The sequence below is a fragment of the Cyrtonyx montezumae genome, unplaced genomic scaffold (genome assembly GCF_038088225.1).
Source record: "Cyrtonyx montezumae isolate F1298 unplaced genomic scaffold, pur_monq_1.0 scaffold_12, whole genome shotgun sequence".
In the NCBI taxonomy this organism is placed as follows: Eukaryota; Metazoa; Chordata; class Aves; order Galliformes; family Odontophoridae; genus Cyrtonyx; species Cyrtonyx montezumae.
In genome coordinates this window covers 12335521-12351673 of record NW_027071848.1, presented here as the reverse complement: position 1 = coordinate 12351673, position 16153 = coordinate 12335521, and the positions used below count along the sequence as shown (strand labels likewise).

At 38.9% G+C, this 16153-nt stretch overlaps 1 protein-coding gene across 5 annotated transcripts in view; it reads right to left on the bottom strand.

Annotated features, from left to right (window-relative positions):
• GRIA4 (glutamate ionotropic receptor AMPA type subunit 4) overlaps window positions 1–16153 on the bottom strand; it is a 226125-nt gene that overhangs the window by 76749 nt on the left and 133223 nt on the right. The window lies entirely within an intron of this gene.

The following is a 16153-nucleotide window of genomic DNA, read 5'->3' as shown; positions in this document are numbered from 1 at the left end:
TAATGTACCTTTTCATTCCAAATGAGTGCAGCATTTATGAATCAAACTGGGTTTTCACCTCCTGGGATCAAAGCTATTTGACTTTGAGATGGTCAAGTACTCTGAGTGTTATTCAGTTCTCAGTAATAAACTGAAGATTTGGGAATGGGAAATAACAAGGATGGAGCAAAAATAGTCAGTCAGGCTTGCTGGTGTGAAAGCCCCATGTCTCCAGCTACAAGGGGCTTCTGGTGATGCAGGAGATGAGAGGGACAACACAGCACTTGGTCCCCAGAGGAAGCCATACACTTTTGAGCCTTTAGCCATGCACAGGGGGAACACTCCTGATGTGTTATGGTTGATACGGCAAGCTCAACAACAAGGATTAGACAAAACAAATGACAACCCTCACCTTGTACCAATGTTACTGCCACTTATATGATGTACTGAAAACCAAAATTGAGGAGAGAATACCTCATGGAAAATGGTGCTAATAGATTCTTTTCGACTTTAGAAGTGTTTTTACCGAATAAATAATACCTGTGATACCATGCAGTTTGTGTTTAATGCCAGCGACGAGTCCTTTTAACTCATATTTTCAATGGCATTCAATGTTTACCATTCACTTTAAGAAAGCCTGCTTGTAGAAATATATCACAGAATCAAAGGATCATAACAGTTGGAAAAAACTTAAGATCAAGTCCAACTTTCAACTTATTACCACCATGACCACTCACAGAATCATAAAAACATGTTTTTTTCTCCTAAACATTTTAAACGTTTTATCTTCCTTTCAAATGAATAAACAAGATATAGGTAAATGTTTGCCATGTGTAGCAGATTGATAGCAATTAATGTCACTATTTTAATGTAATAAAGTAAATAAGCAATTTGTTACCTTTTTTATTATCAGTAATTAAATACCATATAAATATCTACATCAGTAGTTCTTTTACATATGTTCTCCCTCTGCAGTCCATGGTAATGACAATATGTTTGCCTCACTAGTAGAGGGAAAATGATAGAGATTAAAACCCCACAATATAAACACCTACAGTATCACAGTTTCAATACAAGTGCACATGATTTAAAATGAACGTGACATGATAACTGCGGGCCATATCCTCAGCTTGGGAAATTACTCCAGCTCGTTTTGAGCTCTTGGGACCTGATTACACTTTGGCATTTAACACCTTTAGTGATTTGTTCCCTGGTGTGGTTCTGTAACACAAATTATGACTATTATTGCAATGTATTGGTCAAATTAAATAAGCATAAGATAAACCTGTATCTTTTGAGGTATATCTGCTACATGTCTATAATTTTTCATATAGTCAAAATGAGTAAGTATTGCAAATGATTAAATGGATTTGCTGCTGTGCTTTTTCCTAGCATATACATGCAGAAATAACTACAGAATTCCCAGATTTAATGTCAAAAATACAGAATATTTAGGGAAAAAAGAAGATTTTTTTTGGTAAGCATATTCTTTCAATGCTTGTCTCTATATGCAGATAATAAAGGTAGACATCTACCTTTATCTAGTTGTCTGTGCTTCCTTTAAAGTCAGTAGAAAGAGCAGACACTTTGAGGAAATGATTCATCTTATTCTAAAATACTCGTCTAAAATTAATTAGACATCTTGTGCCCTGAAAGTGCTTATTTTTCCCCGCTGGCAACCAGAAGAGTTGATGATGATTAGATCTGATGTAGGCACCTACATTTTATATCCTTAATGTTAACTGAGATGAATTTCACCCTAAGAATGTTGATCACACAGAGAAAAGATGCTATACGGCTTGCATTTTCAACCAAGATTAAACACAATTCTGATTTTGAATCTGGGAGTGTTTATGGTTATTTATCACTTATGATTTCATAAAAAAATGTGCCTGATTTCACGAAAACAACTTTCACCTTTATTTCTTGAATACTTTAAGGTACAGCTTATGATCTATAAAATAGGATCGGAATCATTACTACCTGATGAAACACCCCTCTTTATGTTGTACTTCAGCACTGAGATAAATTGAGGCTATGAATGTCTTTCCTAACAAGAAAAGGAGCTTCTAAAAGTGCTCGACAGACTCTAATATTTTCCTTCTCTATTCTTTAACTGATATCAGTGACTGGAGTCTAACAGAGATGAGACTTCAACCATTGTATACATATAACAGTAGGTAAAGCCATGAACCTCAAAGTAAAAATATGAGTGTTAGCGAGTCAGGGAAGAGTGTTGGTTTTTTTTTCCTTGTAGTAGAGCAGAGAAATGAGGTAAAAGAAACAAACCTAAACATCTAATCTGAAAGAGAAAAAGAGGATTGGGATTTTGGTATATGAGAGTATCAGAGAAAACTTTTGCTATAGAATTTCTCTAAGTCTGGGGACACCTTAAAACACCACGTGGCTCCTCGTACACTCCCAAATTTGGCCAAAAGGCCAAGCTCAGTAACAATGCATAGAAAGTACAGAGTTGTGCCATCTATCATATCCATGACAGAAAGCAGCAAACTCTATAGGATAGGGTGTAAACAGTTTGTGCTAGGGAGCTGATAAGCATTCCAAGCGTGGTTCAGGGGTTTACTCTTGATTGTCTCTAACCTGCTCTCAGGACAGAACTCACAACGGGAGCTGGTGCACATCTAAGGCACATCTGCTCATTTGGCATCACTCAGAAGAAATGAATGTATTTAGAGGCCACAGGAAATGATGTGAAACAAAGCACAAAACAAATGGCCACACTCAGGAGATTCACTCCAAAAAAAAAAAAACATTCCTGAGGCAAATTAAGATGCTGCCTGTGCCTGTGGGCCCTGCTCTCCTACAGAAGCCCTCAGCATCTGTGGGGCAAGTGGCAGGCACATTTGTGGTGTGAGGTTGGGTACATCTTCATTTCAAAATAGACTCTCTGAAGAGAGTGGGATGTCAAAGCCTCCTGTGATAGCCTTACCTGAACCCAACCCAGCACAGAGCCTGGGAGGGCCAGGCACCAGCGAAGGGCTTTGCCAGTCCCATAATAACCACACATTACAAAACTGCTGGCATGGCATGTAAGGTAGGACCCTGTACACAGCCTTAGGTTTCTTCAGTTAAAAAACAAACTGGTGCTGGCAATCAGAGCACCAGGGGCCAGATCCATCCCTGCCCTCCATCCCTGTTCTTCATATACTTCTTCCTCACTTCAATCTTTAAATACTTATTTTTGTTCAGTGCTCACACTCTGACTTCTCCTTAACAGCACACACACACATATTAACACTAGCTTTCATTATGGTGTGAGTTCAAGGTGACCTCAGCTTCCTCCAGGGAGATTTTGGAAAGAAAGTATTGGGCAGGGTGATCTGGGGCATGTGCATGCTGTAATCCAGTGAGCAAGGTGTGTAGCACTGAGGGTTAGAGCTCTTTTAAAAAACTTGTATGTACAACTGAAGAAATTATTAAATAAGCAACACTTAAGAAGAAAAATGAATAAAGAAGCACAATTTGCTCCCCAAATTATCATTAGTATGAAAGACAACAAAAGTCACTTGATGTATTAACTAGTACTCACACTATTAGTGAATATTTTGTTTCAGTAAATGTGGCAACAGAGAATCAAAGAAAATGAAATACTAAGGACATCAGCCATCAGTGCTATTTAAGAATCTAACCCAACTTTTTTTCAAAGATCATTTTGTATGTGTGTCTTTAAGTCCACAAAAGAAGAAGTTATTTAGAAAAAAATATAAAACAGTATTAGACTCTATTGAAAATGATTCACATTATTAAATGCATTTGTTTGTAAGAACAGTATGCTGTGAGAACTTTTACTTGTTGATCTAGTATGCCTTATTCTGATGTCAGTAATGTCAAGTGATAATCACAGTAACTAGAATTATACTGTTGACTTTGAAGTGTGGTAAAGGCAGAGCCAGAGATATCTGAATGAAACTTAGGCTTTATACAGAACTTGGAATTTTCTGACTTTATCAGGCAATGCTATTCTTTGTATTAATCTGAACAATAGTCTGGTCTAGGAAATTCAGGACTATTCCATTATCAAAAAGAATAAGAGGTCTAAGTGTCTGCTTTTATTCTCTCTCTCTCTCTTAGTTGTTTTTATTTCCTCCAGGTCTGGTATGTTCACAAACTTTGATAAAGCCATTTACAGACTTACATCAGTGTCTGAGCAGAGAATCAGGACTCAAGTCAGTCTCTGCCCTTCACTGCCACAGAAATGGATATTTCATAAAACCCATTTTAAAAGAATGCTTAACTTCCATAGCATGAAATAGCTCTCATTATGTTTTCCAACAGAGGAAGGTCAGTAAAGGTAGTGTGGAAAGAATTTCTTTTCAGTTAAATCTCTTCAAAGGGTGATAGCTGTTCATTACCAGTGGGACTTTAAAAAAGGTTCTCCTCTTTGGAATTGTCTCACAATCCGGTTCCTTAAGAAAAAGAATACATGCAATAAAAAGAAGTCTGTCTAACACAATATAAAAAGTCTAGGGACTTGTTAAAGATAGAAGATTGAGACTTGACCTGAAATACTGCAGCAGAAACAGTGATGATATAAACCACAACTGAAATGGGATTTTATACAATATCTGATACAAGGATCAATCTTTTACAAAGCTGTAAAAATGCCATTGAAAAACACGCTTAATTTTAAAAGTTATTGCTCTCAAAAGGGCACTATAGCAGGGGAGATGGTGGACAGTTAAAAGCCTAAAATCACCACAGAGGGTACAGTGTACAAGAAGGCACTGAACAAAGCAGAAGTGTATTTCTACAATTTATGTGTTTCTTCCCGCATTGTGCAGCGGGTGCAGATCTGGCTGGGTGTCTGAACACCAGAGACACAGCCAGGGATGGGCAGCAAGGGACAGACAGGAAGAGTGTGAGAAGGTCACTTTCTGAATCTCACAAACCATTTCTATTCATCTGTTGTCTTCTACTGCCTATTTGTTCACGAAATGAGCTATTTCTTGGGTACAAACTTCATCAGTTTGTGGTGTAGCGACAAAATGTATTTGTATTACTCTGTGGTGTGGGTCTATTACTGAGTGCAAAATCCCAGCTGCTCTACAGGAAATGCACGTATGCAGGCAGCCCCTGCGGACTGCAGGGTGAGGAAGACGCTGGTAGCAGTGCTGGCTGCTGGCCGCCTCAAAGAGCTATCAGGTTACATTGACATCAGTGTTAGAAGCAACTCTATAGACCTCTAGGGGAAAAGCAAACAAATACAGAGGGACAAGAGTGATGAGGAAAAGGCACATTATGGGTCTCTCCAAACCTTTGGAAAAAAAAAAAAAGATACTCAGAGTGCTGCTACTATGGCCCTGAAGCATCCTAAGTCCAATGATGCTGCTTATGACCCAATTAGTGTGCAATGCATGCAACAAATTCTTTGGCTGATGATCTGCTTCTGTGTTCCTCTCTGAGAAGAACTAATCCTACATTTTGTTCATCCAAGTCAAAAGGATGAACAGGAAATGTGGAGACAAGGAGAGGCCAGGCAAGTTCACAGCACTTTCAAGGGATAAAGAAATCTTCATTGTGCAATTAAACATATATTTATATATAATGAAAATCTCTTGATGAACAGTTGTATGTATTGAGCTAGTGAATCTCTATGCGTGTATACTTCAATCAGAGGAAATTGTAGAGGAATGATTCAGCTCACGTTCTGATGAATTCATGATTTTGATTAATTTCTGTTTCTTCGTATGTATTTGCTTCAATTTATTATTCTTGATTAATTGATCAAAATATCACTTGTAAAAATGTCAGTTGCCAGTTTCAATTAGCAGACACACTGAAAATTAAGCTAAGAAACAGCATATTTTTTGAAACAGCAAAAACTACATCTTTATCAATTTAGAAAGCTTCAGCAATCAAACACTGCTTTTTCAGGTTTAGCATGCCAGTGGCAAAATATTTCAATCAGAACAAGAAGGAGTGGAATAAGTCAGTTGCTGTATTTTTCACCACTCACACATTTATTTACTTTCATTTTGCCAGTAACAATAATAATCAATCGTTCCAATGACAGTCTTCTCCATCTTACCCATCAGACAGATTTGGTTTGGAGTGCTAACACTAACATGGTATTTCTGGCTGGGGAAGCTGAATATCAGAGATGGAAAAGAATACATTGAAAAACAGAGTTATTCAGACAGTTATGAACGCAGTCCAAGACACCATGGAGCTACTTCCCTGCCATGCTTGATAATACATATGTTACGTGCTATTAATTAGACTTTATTGGCTTGTAATTTTTACAAGATAAGATTAACAGTACTAGTACTTTCCTACGTGACAACTTTATACCTGTGTTTAATTTTTAGTATTACAAAATACAATGAACATTCTTTTTATGATTATGTATAAATTCAGCTGTGTACACTGAAGCATTAAATACATGCCAGCTGATGCACAGCAGTTTTCTCCTCTGTGTTTAAAGGCGAATACAGCCCAGACAAGCAGAGGCTCTTCATCTTGCTGTTGCAGAGTGCTGACAGAGCTGAGAAATCTACTGGGAAATATCCCATTTAGCAATTTGTGGTAGGGTTGGGAAGGAGAAAAAGACTGGGATCAGGTTGCCAAACAGTGCAGGAGCCAGACTGAGTACCTCTGACAGCAAAACTGAGTTGCAATGCAAAATTCAGAAGATGCTGCTGCTTGCAGCAGACACCTTGTAAGACTTTTAACACATGGAATGCTGAGGTTTGAACTTTGTGAGATGGAGATACTAGGAGAGGACAGAGTTGCTACAGACATAAGAAAAGAAAGCAAATTCACTGCTGTTCTTCCAGATTTTTTTTTTTCCCAAATCAAATTCTTCACATGGCTATGTGCATATGTTTTTGTATGCAAATGTATGTACAGACACAGAAGCTCTGAGTAACAATACACTCTTCTGGAAAGGAGTAGACACAGAAGTCCTAAACAAGTGCACTCATAGTCAGCATGTACTTCTGCCTTTACTTGGCCATGCTTTGCTTTAAGGTCATCATGCAGACATGGTTAAATTCAACTTATATTTAAAATCTACTCAAGAAATCTGTGAGAAATTACAGAGACTGTAGCAGAGCACTGAGTAGCAGTAAATGAGAACCCAAAATTATGTAGAAACGTGCCCTCTTTGCGAAGAACGTTGTAGATACAGTCACTTGCAGTAGCACAGAGGTTGATCTGATCATCCTGGTATTCCTTCTAGATCTTGATAATTCAAGCATAATATGGGTTTGCAAGATTTAGTGGTGATACATAGTTCACCTACCCATAGGTATCTTTATCTCTGTGCAGAGGAACAAGTAGCAAATGAGGTTATCTGTGGAGATTACTGCCCTACGTTTTGTCCAGACCCTTCTTCTGACTCAGCAATGAGAGCAGAACACATACCCCACACACATGCTAGGGATAAGCTTTACTGGGCATTCTGATAGAAGGCTCTGGAGGGACTTCATTGCAGCTTTTCAAGTATTTGAAGAGTGCTTATAAACAAGATGGAGACCAACTTTTTACATGATCTGATACTGACAGGACATGGGAGAAAGGAGATTTTGAAGGATGAGTTTGATGTGACAGGGAAATTCTTTACTCTGGGTGTGGAGAGGCACGGGCATAGACTGCCCAGAGAAGCAGTGGATGTCTCATCCCTGGAGGTGTTCAAGGACAGAATGGATGAGGTCCTGGGCGGCCTGTTTTGGTGAGTGGCAGCCCTGCCCATGGCAGGGAGGTTAGAACTGAAAGGGTTTTAAGGTCCCTTCCTACCCAAGCCATTCTATAATTCTGTGATATGTTTCTATGAGCCAGTCATGTATTATCACAGCAAAGAAAACTATCAGCCTCTTGGGCTGCACTGGTAGCAGGTTGAGAGAGATGATCCTTCGCTTCTGCTCAGCCCCTGCGAGAAACATTTGCAGTGCTGTGCCCAGTGCTGGGTTCCCCAGTGCAAGAGACATGGACATACTGGAGAGGGACTGGCAAAGGGCTGAGGAGTCTGAGGTCTTGGACAACCTGATGGAAGAGGAGAGGCTAAGAGAGCTGGGGCTGTTCATCCTGGAGACAGGGGACTCTTATGAGCATGCATTAATATCAGATGGAATGGTGTAGGGAAGAGGGTACCTAACTCATTGTGGATATGCATAACAACAGGATAAGAAGCATTACTGGAAATTTAACTAGATAAAAGATGTCTATTTTAATTAACTTTTATTTTTTTACCCTCAGAAAGTCAAATGATGGAATAAGGCATAAGCAGGCTTCAAGATTTCCATCCCTGGCATTGTTCAAAACTTGCGTGGGGCCTGAGTAATTAATCCAAGCTCGCCCCCTTGAGAAGGGTTTGGTCCAGATGACTTTTAGAGGTCTGTTCCAATCCATTCTGCTATTCTATGTCTGTTTGTAGAGGGCCTGTTAGCATAAGTATTTCACAGTCTGAATTTCAAAAACAGATCTGTATCTGCCTAAAAATAAAACTTGACCGTGAGACTCCAGTCTTGTTCCTTGTAACTTATTTACTCTCTGGTGTTTCATATGTGCTGCCAGCAAGAAGTCTGTCAGAAAAATAAATAAGAGACCATAACCATTAACTTTCAACTTCAGTGTTCATGTTTTTGATAGTTTCATTATATGGTTTGTTAAATTTAATTAACAACAAAAAGCAATGGAAGTAAGTTGAAATAGTTATAGTTAACAAATTATTATCTGCCATTTAAATAATTCTTAAAATTTTTTATTTAATTTTAAAATCCATTTGGAGCACTGAACTCATTGTACATGTAGGCACATTTTTGAACACTACACAAACTAAGTCATAGCACTGCGATCAGCTATGGCTGACCAAATGACAATATGTGTCTCCAGTGATACATATTATTAGTGTCTGAAGAAGTAAAAAGAACAAATACCATGGTTCAACAAATAACACATTTTCACTCAAAACTTCAAAATGATTTTCTGTTGTTCTCCAAATCTTTTCACAGTTCATCACTTTATTACACTTCACTCTAGCTTGGAAGTTAGTAAATGAAGAAATAACAAAAGAAATCTATGACATGTATTTGTTAAAGGTATATTAATCCTGCTAACTAAATCTAAGTATATCTTGGAGTACATCTTCGTGCATGTTCTTAAATGTGTGCATTTTACTATGTATCCATAGCTCTGCTTTTTGCATAAATTATATTTCTACTGCTGATCTGTCTGTGGGTCTGTCTATCTATATTCCAGTACAATATCTTTTTAACACACAGCTATATTTTATAGGAAGATTATGTTTTTAGGGCATCATCTAAGACCTCCAAGACAATTAGTCTGTATAGTGCTTATTAATACTAACAGAGATCCATCTGATTTTGCCACCAAAGGGATAAAGGGGCAACCAGGCACTTAAGACTCCTACCTGATGGCTCACCAGCCAGCACACGGGCACTATCTGGTTAGTCAGTTTGCAAATATTTCCTGGTTAGCTATAGAAAATGCTATTTCTTTCTTGTTTGGTACATATTTGGAAGGAAGGTTTTTATAGTACTTGTGCCAGTACTAGCCTAAGAGTAAAATAAAACTCACAAAATCCAAATGGAATCAGTTCTTAATTCTTACTGTTCTAACAACTCGAAATGGCTTCATTCTCCTATTTTGGGTTTGCAAAGATACAAATTAACAATTAAAATTAATAAATACTAATCAGAAAAAAATGATATAACAATAAACATTAAACAAATGAACAACTAAGCCTGACTTGGATTTTTTTTAATTCAGCTGGAATAACTATATCGTATTATCTTCATTTGACCTTTCTGAGTAATAAATAAAAACAGATTTCTTTCGCAGGCATATTTGTTTTGAAATGTGTGTTCTGCTTGTATAAAATAGAAAATCAGTAAATATATAATAGAAATGAAGTTATGATTTTCTAATTTTTTGATTTTATAAAATTTATAAAATTTTATATTTTGAATTTTTTGATTTCAGCTTTTATTCTAAAGATGACCTGACTTCTGATTTTGAGTGAAAAAGCCAGAAATGCAAACACACTAACTTACAATGTGGGATGAAAAATAAAATGTACAGAAGTAAAAAGGAAAAATTCCCCATGACAAGTGTGATTAGTTGGGCCTTGACTGTTCAGCTGTTGCACTGCTTCCTCTGGTACTGGTGGATTAGTTGTATGTTTTTAAAATATCAGTTACATCTTAAGCAGAAAGTTGTGTGTGCTAATTTCAGGAAGCACTATAGAAACACTACTTGGAAAGAAGTGATGCACAAGCAGAGAGTTTTTCATCTCCCTTAGTGTTTTCATCCTTTGATTCAAAAAGAGTATTTTTGTTCTCTTTAAAGATCACTTGTTGAATGTTTTGTGGCTCACAGTAGAAAGGGTTGCTGACAAACAAGGACATTGAGGTCCTTGACAGAAGAATACTAATCTCTAGAAATGTCTTCATCTATAACAGAATCACAGAATTACCAAGGTTGGAAAAGACCTGCAAAGATCATCCAGTCCAACCATCACCAATGAGCTATCACCAATAGCTCTCACTAAATCCTGTTCGTGAATACCATGTCTAAATGTTCATTGAATACCTCCCAGGTTGGTGCCTGCACCCTGGGCAGTCCATTCCAGCTCCTGACCGCTCTTTTAGAAATCCAGCATGTCCCAAGGTCCAGAATGAATCTCTTCTAGCACAACTTGAAGCCATTCCCTGTAGTCCTATCAGTAGTTCCACAAGAGAAGAGGTCAACCCTCAGCTCACTACATCCCTTCAGGTAGTTATCTCACCTGAACCTCCTCTTCTCCAGACTGAACAATCCCAGCTCCCTCAGCCATTCCTCATTAAGTCCTGTGCTCCAGACCCTTCTCAGCTTCATTGCCCTTCTCTAGACATGCTCCAGGGCCTCAATGTTTTTCTTGCAGTGAGGGGCCCCAAGCTGAACACAGTACTCAAGGTGTGACCTCACCAGTGCTGAATACAGTGGGACAATTACTTCATGCTCCTGCTGGCAACTCCATTTCTAACAGAGGCCAGGATGCCATTGGCCTTCTTGGCCACGTGAGCACACTGCTGGTTCTTTTCTGCTGAGCATCGACCAACACCCCAAGGTCCATTTCCTCTGCCCTGTCTTCCAGTCACTCTTCCCCAGGCCTGTAGCATTGCCTGGGGCTGTTGTGACCAAAGTGCAGGACCCATAACATGGACTTGTTCAACCTCATCCCATTGGCTTCAGCCCAGTGATCCAGCCTGTCCAGATCCCTCTGCAGGGACCTGCTACCCCCAGGCAGATTGACACTTCCTGAGGGAAGTGTCTCTCTATATATGCTATACCTGTTATACAAAACTACGAATATTTTATCTTTCTAGATCTTTGGTTTAGTTCCTTTTTACTATTTTGTCCTGGTGAACTGGAAACCTAAGAATAAAATCTATCTTTAATTTCATGAACACAGTGAAATGGGACTTCTTCTCCCTTTCCAGTGATTTATGCAATACAAACAGAGACTATCGTAACTTTAATTGTTTAATGAAAAATGTGGCATATTTTTATTTTGGCTGTGTCAGAACAAATGAAAAAAAGGGCCAGGTAAGTAAATAAGGGAAACACATCATTAGCTTTAGAGAGGTTATTTACAAGGTTTTAGAAAAAAAATCCAACAAGCATAAAAAGTCCTCTGCGACTGCTAAATGTAGATGTGCCTTCTTCAAAATTGAAGTTTTGAAGAAATCTGACATGTAGCAGACTGTCAAGTGATTGCTTTCCATGTTCCTGCATAGCTCTGAGACTCATGATTTTGGGGTGAATAGCAGTGGCAGACTTGTGTCTGGGGCTTGTACTATAGGAAGAATAAGATGATTGAGAAACTGGCAGTTTTCCTTACCATTTGGGTAGTCTTTTCCATTGTCTGTTAGCAGAATAGAAATGGGCAAGCGAAGGAAAACTTATGGCAAAGGAATTCATGTTTCTGTTTGGTCTTTCATAACCTGGGCTTTCAGGGACATGAGGTGTGCTAGTTACAGCACATTGTTTTGTGTAGGTGGACATGTATTGACTCAGATGGGCTGAAGACACTGCCTGTCACTGATGAATCAAATCAACAAATCAAAGCAATTATGACCTTGTTCAAGGTGATGCCTTTTTTCAGTGCTTAAACAATGCTTTGAGCTGAGCCATGCCAACTGGCACTCATACAAAAACCAAGTAAAATGTTCTATCAACCTCAAATATCTCTACTATCAACCAGTTAATATGTAGTCCTGTGTGGGGGAGCATGATTAAAGAAGAGAAACGTAGCTTTAATGTGAAAACCATAATGGTGTGCCTTGGCAAAGCCACAGGAGGGAAAACTGAAACCTTCTTTGTGGTCAAACCTAGTAAATCAGACATAAGGCCTCAAGGACAGTCTGAATTCATCTTCTGAATTTAACACTGCTCCTTTTCTAGAATGAAAATTTGACAATGAAACTCCGTCTCTCCATACTTTATCCCTAAAAGGTTTACAAGTTTGGCCCTTGTCCAAAATATCAGACTCACTACAAATACATACAAATTTGAAAGGAAGACTATACGCTGAAAATGTACATGCTAGCTTGTGCACAAATTCTGGATTTCAGATACACTGTTGTGTTCCAGGAGAGAAATTTTCCATGAAGGCAGAAGTCAAAATACAGAGTGTGGATACGGCTTCTGCATAAGCCAAGGAACATGGAAAGGAGAAAATAAATGAGAAAGGGGAAAGGGGAAAGGGGAAAGGGGAAAGGGAAAGGGGAAAGGGAAAGGGAAAGGGAAAGGGAAAGGGAAAGGGAAAGGGAAAGGGAAAGGGAAAGGGAAAGGGAAAGGGAAAGGGAAAGGGAAAGGGAAAGGGAAAGGAAAGGGAAAGGAAGGGAAAGGGAAAGGAAAGGAAAGGAAAGGAAAGGGAAAGGAAAGGAAAGGAAAGGAAAGGAAGGAAAGGAAAGGAAAGGAAAGGAAAGGAAAGGAAAGGAAAGGAAAGGAAAGGAAAGGAAAGGAAAGGAAAGGAAAGGAAAGGAAAGGAAGGAAAGGAAGGAAAGGAAAGGAAAGGAAAGGAAAGGAAAGGAAAGGAAAGGAAAGGAAAGGAAAGGAAAGGAAAGGAAAGGAAAGGAAAGGAAAGGAAAGGAAAGAAGGAAAGGAAAGGAAAGGAAAGGAAAGGAAAGGAAAGGAAAGGAAAGGAAAGGAAAGGAAAAAGGAAAGGAAAGGAAAATATGAAAAAAGAAAAAAAAAAGGAAAATGTTAAGATTAAAGTTGCAGGTGGGAGAGGAAAGTGAGTAGGAGATTCCAAGTTGGATAAGTGGGCACCAGATACAGGCAAGAAAGCACTCCACACACTCAGTCTCTGGACACAGTGAAAATGCTTCCAAGACTTCACTGTTTGAGGTCCACAGCATGAGAAGTGTGAATGTTTATAGATGTGGGCATTCACTTGAAACTAAAATTGCAAGCCCACAGGCCAGTTTCTTTCTCTCCATTAGCAGATATTTAAGGGAAAAATAGTTAGAGATACCATCTAATTACTGAGATTTAATTACTTTTCCTAAATGTTCTTCAGAATATTTACTTGTACATTGCAAAGTATTACAGTATAGTTGCAACTTACATTCTCAATTTCAAAAGAACCAGGAAGAAAAAAAGTTGATCTAATTAGAGTCACTGAAGCTTAATGAATTCCTCTGTGTATGTAGAGAAGAGCATTCCAACTTTCAGCCCATTTGTAAAGTCACCAAACCTGTCTGCTTCAGGTTATTAAAGTCCTCATACAGACTGAAAAAGACAGAGACTGATTATTGTAAAAACTGATCTTATTTTGCATTTTCTATTTTGTGGCAGATTCTCCTGCTAAAGCAGGCTCCCTACAGTTAGGTTACACAGGAAAGCATTCAGGTGGGTTTTGAATATCTACAGAGAAGGAGACTCCACAGCCTTTGTGGGCAACCTGTTCCAGTGCCCTGCTCACTGTAAAGCTTTTCCTCATGTCTTACGGAACTTCCTATATTCCAGTCTGTGTTGATTGCCACTTGTTCTGTCCCTGGGCACAGTTGAAAAGAACCCAGCTCCATCCTCTTGACTCCTGCCCTTTATAAGAATCGATAAGATCCCACTTCGATCTTCCCTTCTCAAGGCTGAAAAGCCCCAGGACTCTCAACCTTTCCGCATAGGAAGATGCTCCAGGCCCCAAACAGCTTTGTGCTACTCTGCTTGACTCTGATAGCTCCCTTTCCATCTTGAACTGAAGAGCTCAGAACTGGAGAACTGGACACAGTACTCTGGATGTGTCCTCATCAAGGCAGAGTAGAGGGGAAGGACCACTCCAGTTCTAATACATCCCAGAATACCACAGGCTGTCTTGGCCACAAGGGCACACTGCTGGCTTATGGCCAACCTGTTGTTCACCAGGACACCAGGACACCAGGACACCAGGACACTGAGGTCCTTTTCTGCAGAGCAGAAGAAGAGAATCCATGTCCTGAATAAACTGCAGAAATATTCAGAAGTAACATTCAATATAATTAGGTCTAGTGTAAATGCGTCAGTGGTCACTACTGAGAACTTTGAAAGCCCACATAACAGTACAAAGATTTTAAACTTAGTTTTGAGAATTCACCAGCATGAATTCAGAATAGCTGATTCACTTAGGTAAAATTAATCCCATCTGAATTAGACAGCAGTCAAATGAATGACTTCCTAAATGTGTTCGTATGACTGGCTAAGATACAGGAACACTGTAAGCTGGGTGTAGCTCCTACCCTTGACTCTCTCACCACAGTTAATGGAAAGAAGAGTGCATCAGCTTTCAGGCTTACCCTGCCGAGGCATTAGCCAGGCTCACAAAGTCTGACTCACCCTGTTGAGGACAAGCACTGCTTTTTTACGGTGTCATATATGCACTAAGTGCCTATTTTACGTGGGTAAAATCCAGACCATCTCTGAAGTCAGAGAAGGTCAAAACCTAGTTCCATTAAAATCAATATCCAGTCCAGTCCTGAATGATCTGAACAAAGATCACAGATTATTCTCAAAAAGAACTGATTATGCAGATGCCAAAATCAGAAAAAAAAAATATATATATATATATCTTATCTCCAGGAATGAAATAAAATCTATGTCTAAGATCAGTGAATTCTGATTGTGTACCAAATGACTTCGTTGACTATGCAACTGAGTGCATGCTCATTGCATACACCTATGTAGGATGGTGGGTGTATTAAGGACCCCTGGTAACAGAGCATTCTTTCCCTAATTTATGTTTGCACGCTGTGTGAAAGAAGTTACTTGCATATAAATCCACACACACATAAAGCTGAGGGGGTATGTATTTTTCTAAAGATATTTTAGAAGACCCTCAAATGGGTATTCTGTTTTACTACAACACAGGTTGAACCTGAAGAGAGTTTCATCGCAACTATAGAAAGCATGTGTTAAAATATTATGGCATCACTGATACAAAAAACAAATAAATGAATATCATAGCAATACAGCATCATCTATTTTTTTCTTGGCAACAGTAATAGAAAAAGTCCTTTCTAAATCAGCCATGCTATTAATTCTCAGTTTCTCTCTTTATTTTCTGCCTTTAAAAGAAAATGGGATGCATATATGTCAGTGAGGATTATTTTATGCACTTCTGTATCACAAATGGCATTTTTTATTTCTTTGACTTCAGCAGTGGATGCATCAGGACCCAGGGCGAGCAGCATTGTGCAGGCCCCGCCGCCAGCAGATGGCAATCACGCCTTGCAGGTCTTGCATTGCCAGCAGGCACCGAACCCTGCACCCCAACTGTGGGATCACTGAGGAGTGAATAGGTGAACCTAGATTACTCTTCCTTCTCTTAATAATAATAATAATAATAAGCTCCTTTCAAGAAATTATTTTATTCTTTTCCAGTACTTAAGGCCTCATTCAAGCATCGTGTGGAGTCAGATCTATACACTGGTACAGGTACTGCTCAGTGCAAGATGTTTGTCTGGAACAGTGTTTTTTTTTTTAACATAACAGCAGCTTTCTGTGAATAACTTGTGGAAGAACCTGGCCTTCCTTCCCAGTTCAGCAGCACCTTTATCCTACTGTTCCCCATGTTCATCAACACCGTGCTAAGGTAATAAAGCTATCAGCTTAAATATCAACAATAATAAATGGAAAACACTTTATAGATAGAAATACATGGTCTTGTGAATTG